Here is a 12,500-nt window from a genome sequence, read left to right on the forward strand (position 1 = left end):
AGCGGCAAGGCAGACAACTACGCTGGCTACCAAATGAGTGTGGGATTAGCAAAAGCAGTAGCTGCCACCAGCGCAAGGAAGAAGAAGAAAGGGCTCGTCCGGGATTTGAACCCGGGACCTCTCGCACCCTAAACGAGAATCATACCCCTAGACCAACGAGCCCTTCCTTTTTCTTTATTGCCGGCTGTCATACACATAACCAAGGTTGACACACAAATTGAACTGAACACTCCAGCTCGTGATGTTCACATAACTATGACACAGGTAAAAAAGCCGTTGACCCTATTGGGGTTGACGTTGTCAAGTTAAAATTCTTTCAACTCTACCAATGGTTCAACTTTCACCACCCATGCTGGGACTGCACTCATCACTTTGGGCATTTCAACGAAGGTGTACATACACTGGCGAAAGTGGAGCCTTGCAGGGCGAGCTTCAGGGTCAACGTGGAAGCCCGCCATTCGGGACCGCCAAAGACTGTGTAATCCTAGCAACATTACGGTGTCTAGGGGTACATCATCTTCATTATCTGTCGGCAGGAACCTGATTCCGTGTGGATCTAAAGGTAATTCTTTTTTAAGTGTTTTTTGTAATACGTCCCAAAAATAAACCCCCTCCCAGCAGTGCAGAAAAACATGGTCTATTGTCTCTGGTTGTTTACATATTAGGCATCGTGAACCCCAGGGCAGATAAAAACCCTTGTCTTCGAAAAATGTTTTTACCGATAATGTACCTGTGTGTAGCTTAAAGAAAAACGTCTTTACCCCCGGAGAAACTGGCATTCTTTTCACGCGTTTTAATACGTCTTGACCTAGACTCTCGCTGTACAAGGCTCTCTACATAGGAAGAGGAAAAAGTCACAAATATCGTTGTACAGTTTCTTCTTTTTGATTGTACTCAAGTATTCTACCGAAAAACGAGCAGTTAAAATTCGGACACTGCTTACTATTTCTTGAAAAAACTTGGAAATTCGCCCTGGAATACTTCTCGTAGAGACAACAATATTGGGCACTGCCCGCACGAGCCTTACTTGGCACGCAGTACGTAAGAAAGGGTCCGAGATGTCACGGAGGAAAATAAAACGATTAACCATTTGGCGTACAAATAGATGAGCACGCCCAAGTCCACCTTCTCGAACCCGGCGAAACAAGTTATCTCGGCTACCCAAGACCAACGAGCCCAGCTCGGGAGTGAACAGTCGCTCAGTGAATTTCTATCACATGTTACGAGGGGCAAAGCATAAATGGAGAATCAACAGGCGCTCTATTTGGCTGAGTATTATATGGTGCATGAATGAGTGCAGCGGCAAGGCAGACAACTACGCTGGCTACCAAATGAGTGTGGGATTAGCAAAAGCAGTAGCTGCCACCAGCGCAAGGAAGAAGATGAAAGGGCTCGTCCGGGATTTGAACCCGGGACCTCTCGCACCCTAAGCGAGAATCATACCCCTAGACCAACCAGCCCAGTTCAGGAGTGAACAGTCGCTCAGTGAATTTCTATCACATGTTACGAGGGGCAAAGCATAAATGGAGAATCAACAGGCGCTCTATTTGGCTGAGTATTATATGGTGCATGAATGAGTGCAGCGGCAAGGCAGACAACTACGCTGGCTACCAAATGAGTGTGGGATTAGCAAAAGCAGTAGCTGCCACCAGCGCAAGGAAGAAGAAGAAAGAGCTCGTCCGGGATTTGAACCCGGAACCTCTCGCACCCTATGCGAGAATCATACCCCTAGACCAACGAGCCCAGTTCAGGAGTGAACAGTCGCTCAGTGAATTTCTATCACATGTTACGAGGGGCAAAGCATAAATGGAGAATCAACAGGCGCTCTATTTGGCTGAGTATTATATGGTGCATGAATGGGTGCAGCGGCAAGGCAGACAACTACGCTGGCTACCAAATGAGTGTGGGATTAGCAAAAGCAGTAGCTGCCACCAGCGCAAGGAAGAAGAAGAAAGGGCTCGTCCGGGATTTGAACCCGGGACCTCTCGCACCCTAAGCGAGAATCATACCTTTAGACCAACGAGCCCAGTTCAGGAGTGAACAGTCGCTCAGTGAATTTCTATCACATGTTACGAGGGGCAAAGCATAAACGGAGAATCAACAGGCGCTCTATTTGGCTCGGTATTATGTGGTGCATGAATGAGTGCAGCGGCAAGGCACACAACAACGCAGGCTACCAAATGAGTGTGGGATTAGCAAAAGCAGTAGCTGCCACCAGCGCAAGGAAAAAGAAGAAAGGGCTCGTCCGGGATTTGAACCCGGGACCTCTCGCACCCTAAGCGAGAATCATACCCCTAGACCAACGAGCCCAGTTCGGGAGTGAACAGTCACTCAGTGAATTTCTATCACATGTTACGAGGGGCAAAGCATAAATGGAGAATCAACAGGCGCTCTATTTGGCTCGGTATTATGTGGTGCATGAATGAGTGCAGGGGCAAGGCAGACAACAACGCAGTCTACCAAATGAGTGTGGGATTATCAAAAGCAGTGGCTGCCACCAGCGCAAGGAAGAAGAAGAAAGGGCTCGTCCGGGATTTGAACCCGGGACCTCTCGCACCCTAAACGAGAATCATACCCCTAGACCAACGAGCCCTTCCTTTTTCTTTATTGCCGGCTGTCATACACATAACCAAGGTTGACACACAAATTGAACTGAACACTCCAGCTCGTGATGTTCACATAACTATGACACAGGTAAAAAAGCCGTTGACCCTATTGGGGTTGACGTTGTCAAGTTAAAATTCTTTCAACTCTACCAATGGTTCAACTTTCACCACCCATGCTGGGACTGCACTCATCACTTTGGGCATTTCAACGAAGGTGTACATACACTGGCGAAAGTGGAGCCTTGCAGGGCGAGTTTCAGGGTCAACGTGGAAGCCCGCCATTCGGGACCGCCAAAGACTGTGTAATCCTAGCAACATTACGGTGTCTAGGGGTACATCATCTTCATTATCTGTCGGCAGGAACCTGATTCCGTGTGGATCTAAAGGTAATTCTTTTTTAAGTGTTTTTTGTAATACGTCCCAAAAATAAACCCCCTCCCAGCAGTGCAGAAAAACATGGTCTATTGTCTCTGGTTGTTTACATATTAGGCATCGTGAACCCCAGGGCAGATAAAAACCCTTGTCTTCGAAAAATGTTTTTACCGATAATGTACCTGTGTGTAGCTTAAAGAAAAACGTCTTTACCCCCGGAGAAACTGGCATTCTTTTCACGCGTTTTAATACGTCTTGACCTAGACTCTCGCTGTACAAGGCTCTCTACATAGGAAGAGGAAAAAGTCACAAATATCATTGTACAGTTTCTTCTTTTTGACTGTACTCAAGTATTCTACCGAAAAACGAGCAGTTAAAATTCGGACACTGCTTACTATTTCTTGAAAAAACTTGGAAATTCGCCCTGGAATACTTCTCGTAGAGACAACAAAATTGGGCACTGCCCGCACGAGCCTTACTTGGCACGCAGTACGTAAGAAAGGGTCTGAGACGTCACGGAGGAAAATAAAACGATTAACCAGTTGGCGTACAAATAGATGAGCAAGCCCAAGTCCACCTTCTCGAAACCGGCGAAACAAGTTATCTCGGCTACCCAAGACCAACGAGCCCAGCTCGGGAGTGAACAGTCGCTCAGTGAATTTCTATCACATGTTACGAGGGGCAAAGCATAAATGGAGAATCAACAGGCGCTCTATTTGGCTGAGTATTATATGGTGCATGAATGAGTGCAGCGGCAAGGCAGACAACTACGCTGGCTACCAAATGAGTGTGGGATTAGCAAAAGCAGTAGCTGCCACCAGCGCAAGGAAGAAGAAAGGGCTCGTCCGGGATTTGAACCCGGGACCTCTCGCAACCTAAGCGAGAATCATACCCCTAGACCAACGAGCCCAGTTCAGGAGTGAACAGTCGCTCAGTGAATTTCTATCACATGTTACGAGGGGCAAAACTTAAACGGAGAATCAACAGGCGCTCTATTTGGCTCGGTATTATGTGGTGCATGAATGAGTGCAGCGGCAAGGCACACAACTACGCTGGCTACCAAGTGAGTGTGGGATTAGCTACCAAGTGGGAGTGGGAAAAGAAGAAAGCGATCGTCCGGGATTTGAACCCGGGACCTCTCGCACCCTAAACGATAATCATACCCCTAGACCAACGAGCCCTTCTTTTTTCTTTATTGCCGGCTGTCATACACATAACCAAGGTTGACACACAAATTGAACTGAACACTCCAGCTCGTGATGTTCACATAACTATGACACAGGTAAAAAAGCCGTTGACCCTATTGGGGTTGACGTTGTCAAGTTAAAATTCTTTCAACTCTACCAATGGTTCGACTTTCACGACCCATGCTGGGACTGCACTCATCGCTTTGGGCATTTCAACGAAGGTGTACATACACTGGCGAAAGTAGAGCCTTGCAGGGCGAGCTTCAGGGTCAACGTGGAAGCCCGCCATTCGGGACCGCCAAAGACTGTGTAATCCTAGCAACATTACGGTGTCTAGGGGTACATCATCTTCATTATCTGTCGGCAGGAACCTGATTCCGTGTGGATCTAAAGGTAATTCTTTTTTAAGTGTTTTTTGTAATACATCCCAAAAATAAACCCCCTCCCAGCAGTGCAGAAAAACATGGTCTATTGTCTCTGGTTGTTTACATATTAGGCATCGTGAACCCCAAGGCAGATAAAAACCCTTGTCTTCGAAAAATATTTTCACCGATAATGTACCTGTGTGTAGCTTAAAGAAAAACGTCTTTACCCCCGGAGAAACTGGCATTCTTTTCAGGCGTTTTAATACGTGTTGACCTAGACTCTCGCTGTACAAGGCTCTCTACATAGGGAGAGGAAAAAGGTTGTCACAAATATCGTTGTACAGTTTCTTCTTTTTGATTGTACTCAAGTATTCTACCGAAAAACGAGCAGTTAAAATTCGGACACTGCTTACTATTTCTTGAAAAAACTTGGAAATTCGCCCTGGAATACTTCTCGTAGAGACAACAATATTGGGCACTGCCCGCACGAGCCTTACTTGGCACGCAGTACGTAAGAAAGGGTCCGAGATGTCACGGAGGAAAATAAAACGATTAACCATTTGGCGTACAAATAGATGAGCACGCCCAAGTCCACCTTCTCGAACCCGGCGAAACAAGTTATCTCGGCTACCCAAGACCAACGAGCCCAGCTCGGGAGTGAACAGTCGCTCAGTGAATTTCTATCACATGTTACGAGGGGCAAAGCATAAATGGAGAATCAACAGGCGCTCTATTTGGCTGAGTATTATATGGTGCATGAATGAGTGCAGCGGCAAGGCAGACAACTACGCTGGCTACCAAATGAGTGTGGGATTAGCAAAAGCAGTAGCTGCCACCAGCGCAAGGAAGAAGATGAAAGGGCTCGTCCGGGATTTGAACCCGGGACCTCTCGCACCCTAAGCGAGAATCATACCCCTAGACCAACCAGCCCAGTTCAGGAGTGAACAGTCGCTCAGTGAATTTCTATCACATGTTACGAGGGGCAAAGCATAAATGGAGAATCAACAGGCGCTCTATTTGGCTGAGTATTATATGGTGCACGAATGAGTGCAGCGGCAAGGCAGACAACTACGCTGGCTACCAAATGAGTGTGGGATTAGCAAAAGCAGTAGCTGCCACCAGCGCAAGGAAGAAGAAGAAAGAGCTCGTCCGGGATTTGAACCCGGAACCTCTCGCACCCTATGCGAGAATCATACCCCTAGACCAACGAGCCCAGTTCAGGAGTGAACAGTCGCTCAGTGAATTTCTATCACATGTTACGAGGGGCAAAGCATAAATGGAGAATCAACAGGCGCTCTATTTGGCTGAGTATTATATGGTGCATGAATGGGTGCAGCGGCAAGGCAGACAACTACGCTGGCTACCAAATGAGTGTGGGATTAGCAAAAGCAGTAGCTGCCACCAGCGCAAGGAAGAAGAAGAAAGGGCTCGTCCGGGATTTGAACCCGGGACCTCTCGCACCCTAAGCGAGAATCATACCTCTAGACCAACGAGCCCAGTTCAGGAGTGAACAGTCGCTCAGTGAATTTCTATCACATGTTACGAGGGGCAAAGCATAAACGGAGAATCAACAGGCGCTCTATTTGGCTCGGTATTATGTGGTGCATGAATGAGTGCAGCGGCAAGGCACACAACAACGCAGGCTACCAAATGAGTGTGGGATTAGCAAAAGCAGTAGCTGCCACCAGCGCAAGGAAAAAGAAGAAAGGGCTCGTCCGGGATTTGAACCCGGGACCTCTCGCACCCTAAGCGAGAATCATACCCCTAGACCAACGAGCCCAGTTCGGGAGTGAACAGTCGCTCAGTGAATTTCTATCACATGTTACGAGGGGCAAAGCATAAATGGAGAATCAACAGGCGCTCTATTTGGCTCGGTATTATGTGGTGCATGAATGAGTGCAGGGGCAAGGCAGACAACAACGCAGGCTACCAAATGAGTGTGGGATTATCAAAAGCAGCGGCTGCCACCAGCGCAAGGAAGAAGAAGAAAGGGCTCGTCCGGGATTTGAACCCGGGACCTCTCGCACCCTAAACGAGAATCATACCCCTAGACCAACGAGCCCTTCCTTTTTCTTTATTGCCGGCTGTCATACACATAACCAAGGTTGACACACAAATTGAACTGAACACTCCAGCTCGTGATGTTCACATAACTATGACACAGGTAAAAAAGCCGTTGACCCTATTGGGGTTGACGTTGTCAAGTTAAAATTCTTTCAACTCTACCAATGGTTCAACTTTCACCACCCATGCTGGGACTGCACTCATCACTTTGGGCATTTCAACGAAGGTGTACATACACTGGCGAAACTGGAGCCTTGCAGGGCGAGTTTCAGGGTCAACGTGGAAGCCCGCCATTCGGGACCGCCAAAGACTGTGTAATCCTAGCAACATTACGGTGTCTAGGGGTACATCATCTTCATTATCTGTCGGCAGGAACCTGATTCCGTGTGGATCTAAAGGTAATTCTTTTTTAAGTGTTTTTTGTAATACGTCCCAAAAATAAACCCCCTCCCAGCAGTGCAGAAAAACATGGTCTATTGTCTCTGGTTGTTTACATATTAGGCATCGTGAACCCCAGGGCAGATAAAAACTCTTGTCTTCGAAAAATGTTTTTACCGATAATGTACCTGTGTGTAGCTTAAAGAAAAACGTCTTTACCCCCGGAGAAACTGGCATTCTTTTCACGCGTTTTAATACGTCTTGACCTAGACTCTCGCTGTACAAGGCTCTCTACATAGGAAGAGGAAAAAGTCACAAATATCATTGTACAGTTTCTTCTTTTTGACTGTACTCAAGTATTCTACCGAAAAACGAGCAGTTAAAATTCGGACACTGCTTACTATTTCTTGAAAAAACTTGGAAATTCGCCCTGGAATACTTCTCGTAGAGACAACAAAATTGGGCACTGCCCGCACGAGCCTTACTTGGCACGCAGTACGTAAGAAAGGGTCTGAGACGTCACGGAGGAAAATAAAACGATTAACCAGTTGGCGTACAAATAGATGAGCAAGCCCAAGTCCACCTTCTCGAAACCGGCGAAACAAGTTATCTCGGCTACCCAAGACCAACGAGCCCAGCTCGGGAGTGAACAGTCGCTCAGTGAATTTCTATCACATGTTACGAGGGGCAAAGCATAAATGGAGAATCAACAGGCGCTCTATTTGGCTGAGTATTATATGGTGCATGAATGAGTGCAGCGGCAAGGCAGACAACTACGCTGGCTACCAAATGAGTGTGGGATTAGCAAAAGCAGTAGCTGCCACCAGCGCAAGGAAGAAGAAAGGGCTCGTCCGGGATTTGAACCCGGGACCTCTCGCAACCTAAGCGAGAATCATACCCCTAGACCAACGAGCCCAGTTCAGGAGTGAACAGTCGCTCAGTGAATTTCTATCACATGTTACGAGGGGCAAAACTTAAACGGAGAATCAACAGGCGCTTTATTTGGCTCGGTATTATGTGGTGCATGAATGAGTGCAGCGGCAAGGCACACAACTACGCTGGCTACCAAGTGAGTGTGGGATTAGCTACCAAGTGGGAGTGGGAAAAGAAGAAAGCGATCGTCCGGGATTTGAACCCGGGACCTCTCGCACCCTAAACGAGAATCATACCCCTAGACCAACGAGCCCTTCTTTTTTCTTTATTGCCGGCTGTCGTACACATAACCAAGGTTGACACACAAATTGAACTGAACACTCCAGCTCGTGATGTTCACATAACTATGACACAGGTAAAAAAGCCGTTGACCCTATTGGGGTTGACGTTGTCAAGTTAAAATTCTTTCAACTCTACCAATGGTTCGACTTTCACGACCCATGCTGGGACTGCACTCATTGCTTTGGGCATTTCAACGAAGGTGTACATACACTGGCGAAAGTAGAGCCTTGCAGGGCGAGCTTCAGGGTCAACGTGGAAGCCCGCCATTCGGGACCGCCAAAGACTGTGTAATCCTAGCAACATTACGGTGTCTAGGGGTACATCATCTTCATTATCTGTCGGCAGGAACCTGATTCCGTGTGGATCTAAAGGTAATTCTTTTTTAAGTGTTTTTTGTAATACATCCCAAAAATAAACCCCCTCCCAGCAGTGCAGAAAAACATGGTCTATTGTCTCTGGTTGTTTACATATTAGGCATCGTGAACCCCAAGGCAGATAAAAACCCTTGTCTTCGAAAAATATTTTCACCGATAATGTACCTGTGTGTAGCTTAAAGAAAAACGTCTTTACCCCCGGAGAAACTGGCATTCTTTTCAGGCGTTTTATACGTGTTGACCTAGACTCTCGCTGTACAAGGCTCTCTACATAGGGAGAGGAAAAAGGTTGTCACAAATATCGTTGTACAGTTTCTTCTTTTTGATTGTACTCAAGTATTCTACCGAAAAACGAGCAGTTAAAATTCGGACACTGCTTACTATTTCTTGAAAAAACTTGGAAATTCGCCCTGGAATACTTCTCGTAGAGACAACAATATTGGGCACTGCCCGCACGAGCCTTACTTGGCACGCAGTACGTAAGAAAGGGTCCGAGATGTCACGGAGGAAAATAAAACGATTAACCATTTGGCGTACAAATAGATGAGCACGCCCAAGTCCACCTTCTCGAACCCGGCGAAACAAGTTATCTCGGCTACCCAAGACCAACGAGCCCAGCTCGGGAGTGAACAGTCGCTCAGTGAATTTCTATCACATGTTACGAGGGGCAAAGCATAAATGGAGAATCAACAGGCGCTCTATTTGGCTGAGTATTATATGGTGCATGAATGAGTGCAGCGGCAAGGCAGACAACTACGCTGGCTACCAAATGAGTGTGGGATTAGCAAAAGCAGTAGCTGCCACCAGCGCAAGGAAGAAGAAGAAAGAGCTCGTCCGGGATTTGAACCCGGAACCTCTCGCACCCTATGCGAGAATCATACCCCTAGACCAACGAGCCCAGTTCAGGAGTGAACAGTCGCTCAGTGAATTTCTATCACATGTTACGAGGGGCAAAGCATAAATGGAGAATCAACAGGCGCTCTATTTGGCTGAGTATTATATGGTGCATGAATGGGTGCAGCGGCAAGGCAGACAACTACGCTGGCTACCAAATGAGTGTGGGATTAGCAAAAGCAGTAGCTGCCACCAGCGCAAGGAAGAAGAAGAAAGGGCTCGTCCGGGATTTGAACCCGGGACCTCTCGCACCCTAAGCGAGAATCATACCTCTAGACCAACGAGCCCAGTTCAGGAGTGAACAGTCGCTCAGTGAATTTCTATCACATGTTACGAGGGGCAAAGCATAAACGGAGAATCAACAGGCGCTCTATTTGGCTCGGTATTATGTGGTGCATGAATGAGTGCAGCGGCAAGGCACACAACAACGCAGGCTACCAAATGAGTGTGGGATTAGCAAAAGCAGTAGCTGCCACCAGCGCAAGGAAAAAGAAGAAAGGGCTCGTCCGGGATTTGAACCCGGGACCTCTCGCACCCTAAGCGAGAATCATACCCCTAGACCAACGAGCCCAGTTCGGGAGTGAACAGTCGCTCAGTGAATTTCTATCACATGTTACGAGGGGCAAAGCATAAATGGAGAATCAACAGGCGCTCTATTTGGCTCGGTATTATGTGGTGCATGAATGAGTGCAGGGGCAAGGCAGACAACAACGCAGGCTACCAAATGAGTGTGGGATTATCAAAAGCAGTGGCTGCCGCCAGCGCGAGCAAAAAGAAGAAAGCGATCGTCCGGGATTTGAACCCGGGACCTCTCGCACCCTAAACGAGAATCATACCCCTAGACCAACGAGCCCTTCTTTTTTCTTTATTGCCGGCTGTCATACACATAACCAAGGTTGACACAAATTGAACTGAACACTCCAGCTCGTGATGTTCACATAACTATGACACAGGTAAAAAAGCCGTTGACCCTATTGGGGTTGACGTTGTCAAGTTAAAATTCTTTCAACTCTACCAATGGTTCAACTTTCACCACCCATGCTGGCACTGCACTCATCGCTTTGGGCATTTCAACGAAGGTGTACATACACTGGCGAAAGTAGAGCCTTGCAGGGCTAGCTTCAGGGTCAACGTGGAAGCCCGCCATTCGGGTCCGCCAAAGACTGTGTAATCCTAGCAACATTACGGTGTCTAGGGGTGCATCACCTTCATTATCTGTCGGCAGGAACCTGATTCCGTGTGGATCTAAACGTAATTCTTTTTTAAGTGTTTTTTGTAATACGTCCCAAAAATAAACCCCCTCCCAGCAGTGCAGAAAAACATGGTCTATTGTCTCTGGTTGTTTACATATTAGGCATCGTGAACCCCAAGGCAGATAAAAACCCTTGTCTTCGAAAAATGTTTTCACCTATAATGTACCTGTGTGTAGCTTAAAAAAAACGTCTTTACCCCCGGAGAAACTGGCATTCTTTTCACGCGTTTTAATACGTCTTGACCTAGACTCTCGCTGTACAAGGCTCTCTACATAGGAAGAGGAAAAAGGTCACAAATATCATTGTACAGTTTCTTCTTTTTGACTGTACTCAAGTATTCTACCGAAAAACGAGCAGTTAAAATTCGGACACTGCTTACTATTTCTCGAAAAAACTTGGAAATTCGCCCTGGAATACTTCTCGTAGAGACGACAAAATTGGGCACTGCCCGCACGAGCCTTACTTGGCACGCAGTACGTAAGAAAGGGTCTGAGACGTCACGGAGGAAAATAAAACGATTAACCAGTTGGCGTACAAATAGATGAGCAAGCCCAAGTCCACCTTCTCGAAACCGGCGAGAGAAGTTATCTCGGCTACCCAAGACCAACGAGCCCAGCTCGGGAGTGAACAGTCGCTCAGTGAATTTCTATCACATGTTACGAGGGGCAAAGCATAAATGGAGAATCAACAGGCTCTCTATTTGGCTGAGTATTATATGGTGCATGAATGAGTGCAGCGGCAAGGCAGACAACTACGCTGGCTACCAAATGAGTGTGGGATTAGCAAAAGCAGTAGCTGCCACCAGCGCAAGGAAGAAGAAAGGGCTCGTCCGGGATTTGAACCCGGGACCTCTCGCAACCTAAGCGAGAATCATACCCCTAGACCAACGAGCCCAGTTCAGGAGTGAACAGTCGCTCAGTGAATTTCTATCACATGTTACGAGGGGCAAAGCATAAATGGAGAATCAACAGGCGCTCTATTTGGCTGAGTATTATATGGTGCATGAATGAGTGCAGCGACAAGGCAGACAACTACGCTGGCTACCAAATGAGTGTGGGATTAGCAAAAGCAGTAGCTGCCACCAGCGCAAGGAAGAAGAAGAAAGGGCTCGTCCGGGATTTGAACCCGGGACCTCTCGCACCCTAAGCGAGATTCATACCCCTAGACCAACGAGCCCAGTTCAGGAGTGAACAGTCGCTCAGTGAATTTCTATCACATGTTACGAGGGGCAAAGCATAAATGGAGAATCAACAGGCGCTCTATTTGGCTGAGTATTATATGGTGCATGAATGAGTGCAGCGGCAAGGCAGACAACTACGCTGGCTACCAAATGAGTGTGGGATTAGCAAAAGCAGTAGCTGCCACCAGCGCAAGGAAGAAGAAGAAAGGGCTCTTCCGGGATTTGAACCCGGGACCTCTCGCACCCTAAGCGAGAATCATACTCCTAGACCAACGAGCCCAGCACAGGAGTGAACAGTCGCTCAGTGAATTTCTATCACATGTCACGAGGGGCAAAGCATAAATGGAGAATCAACAGGCGCTCTATTTTTCTGAGTATTATATGGTGCATGAATGAGTGCAGCGGGAAGGCAGACAACTACGCTGGCTACCAAATGAGTGTGGGATTAGCAAAAGCAGTAGCTGCCACCAGCGCAAGGAAGAAGAAGAAAGGGCTCGTCCGGGATTTGAACCCGGGACGTCTCGCACCCTAAGCGAGAGTCATACCCCTAGACCAATGAGCCCAGTTCAGGAGGGAACAGTCGCTCAGTGAATTTCTATCACATGTTACGAG

The 12,500-nt window shown here is 47.4% G+C and overlaps 12 non-coding genes across 12 annotated transcripts; all 12 read right to left on the reverse strand.

Annotated features, from left to right (window-relative positions):
- Positions 1-90: 90 nt before the first annotated feature.
- Positions 91-162, reverse strand: TRNAP-AGG (transfer RNA proline (anticodon AGG)). The gene has a single exon. It is a non-coding gene; the product is annotated as a tRNA-Pro (tRNA).
- A 1,792-nt stretch (positions 163-1,954) lies between these two features.
- On the reverse strand, positions 1,955-2,026 carry TRNAP-AGG (transfer RNA proline (anticodon AGG)). The gene has a single exon. It is a non-coding gene; the product is annotated as a tRNA-Pro (tRNA).
- A 211-nt stretch (positions 2,027-2,237) lies between these two features.
- On the reverse strand, positions 2,238-2,309 carry TRNAP-AGG (transfer RNA proline (anticodon AGG)). The gene has a single exon. It is a non-coding gene; the product is annotated as a tRNA-Pro (tRNA).
- Positions 2,310-2,520: 211 nt separating this feature from the next.
- Positions 2,521-2,592, reverse strand: TRNAP-AGG (transfer RNA proline (anticodon AGG)). The gene has a single exon. It is a non-coding gene; the product is annotated as a tRNA-Pro (tRNA).
- A 1,223-nt stretch (positions 2,593-3,815) lies between these two features.
- On the reverse strand, positions 3,816-3,887 carry TRNAP-AGG (transfer RNA proline (anticodon AGG)). The gene has a single exon. It is a non-coding gene; the product is annotated as a tRNA-Pro (tRNA).
- A 2,067-nt stretch (positions 3,888-5,954) lies between these two features.
- Positions 5,955-6,026, reverse strand: TRNAP-AGG (transfer RNA proline (anticodon AGG)). The gene has a single exon. It is a non-coding gene; the product is annotated as a tRNA-Pro (tRNA).
- Positions 6,027-6,237: 211 nt separating this feature from the next.
- Positions 6,238-6,309, reverse strand: TRNAP-AGG (transfer RNA proline (anticodon AGG)). Its single transcript has one exon. It is a non-coding gene; the product is annotated as a tRNA-Pro (tRNA).
- Positions 6,310-6,520: 211 nt separating this feature from the next.
- Positions 6,521-6,592, reverse strand: TRNAP-AGG (transfer RNA proline (anticodon AGG)). Its single transcript has one exon. It is a non-coding gene; the product is annotated as a tRNA-Pro (tRNA).
- Positions 6,593-7,815: 1,223 nt separating this feature from the next.
- TRNAP-AGG (transfer RNA proline (anticodon AGG)) lies at positions 7,816-7,887 on the reverse strand. The gene has a single exon. It is a non-coding gene; the product is annotated as a tRNA-Pro (tRNA).
- A 1,783-nt stretch (positions 7,888-9,670) lies between these two features.
- On the reverse strand, positions 9,671-9,742 carry TRNAP-AGG (transfer RNA proline (anticodon AGG)). The gene has a single exon. It is a non-coding gene; the product is annotated as a tRNA-Pro (tRNA).
- Positions 9,743-9,953: 211 nt separating this feature from the next.
- Positions 9,954-10,025, reverse strand: TRNAP-AGG (transfer RNA proline (anticodon AGG)). Its single transcript has one exon. It is a non-coding gene; the product is annotated as a tRNA-Pro (tRNA).
- A 1,504-nt stretch (positions 10,026-11,529) lies between these two features.
- Positions 11,530-11,601, reverse strand: TRNAP-AGG (transfer RNA proline (anticodon AGG)). Its single transcript has one exon. It is a non-coding gene; the product is annotated as a tRNA-Pro (tRNA).
- Between the last annotated feature and the right edge of the window lie 899 nt (positions 11,602-12,500).

This window comes from Amblyomma maculatum, chromosome 4, assembly GCF_055883805.1.
Source record: "Amblyomma maculatum isolate TAMU_Amacu chromosome 4, ASM5588380v1, whole genome shotgun sequence".
Taxonomy (NCBI): Eukaryota; Metazoa; Arthropoda; class Arachnida; order Ixodida; family Ixodidae; genus Amblyomma; species Amblyomma maculatum.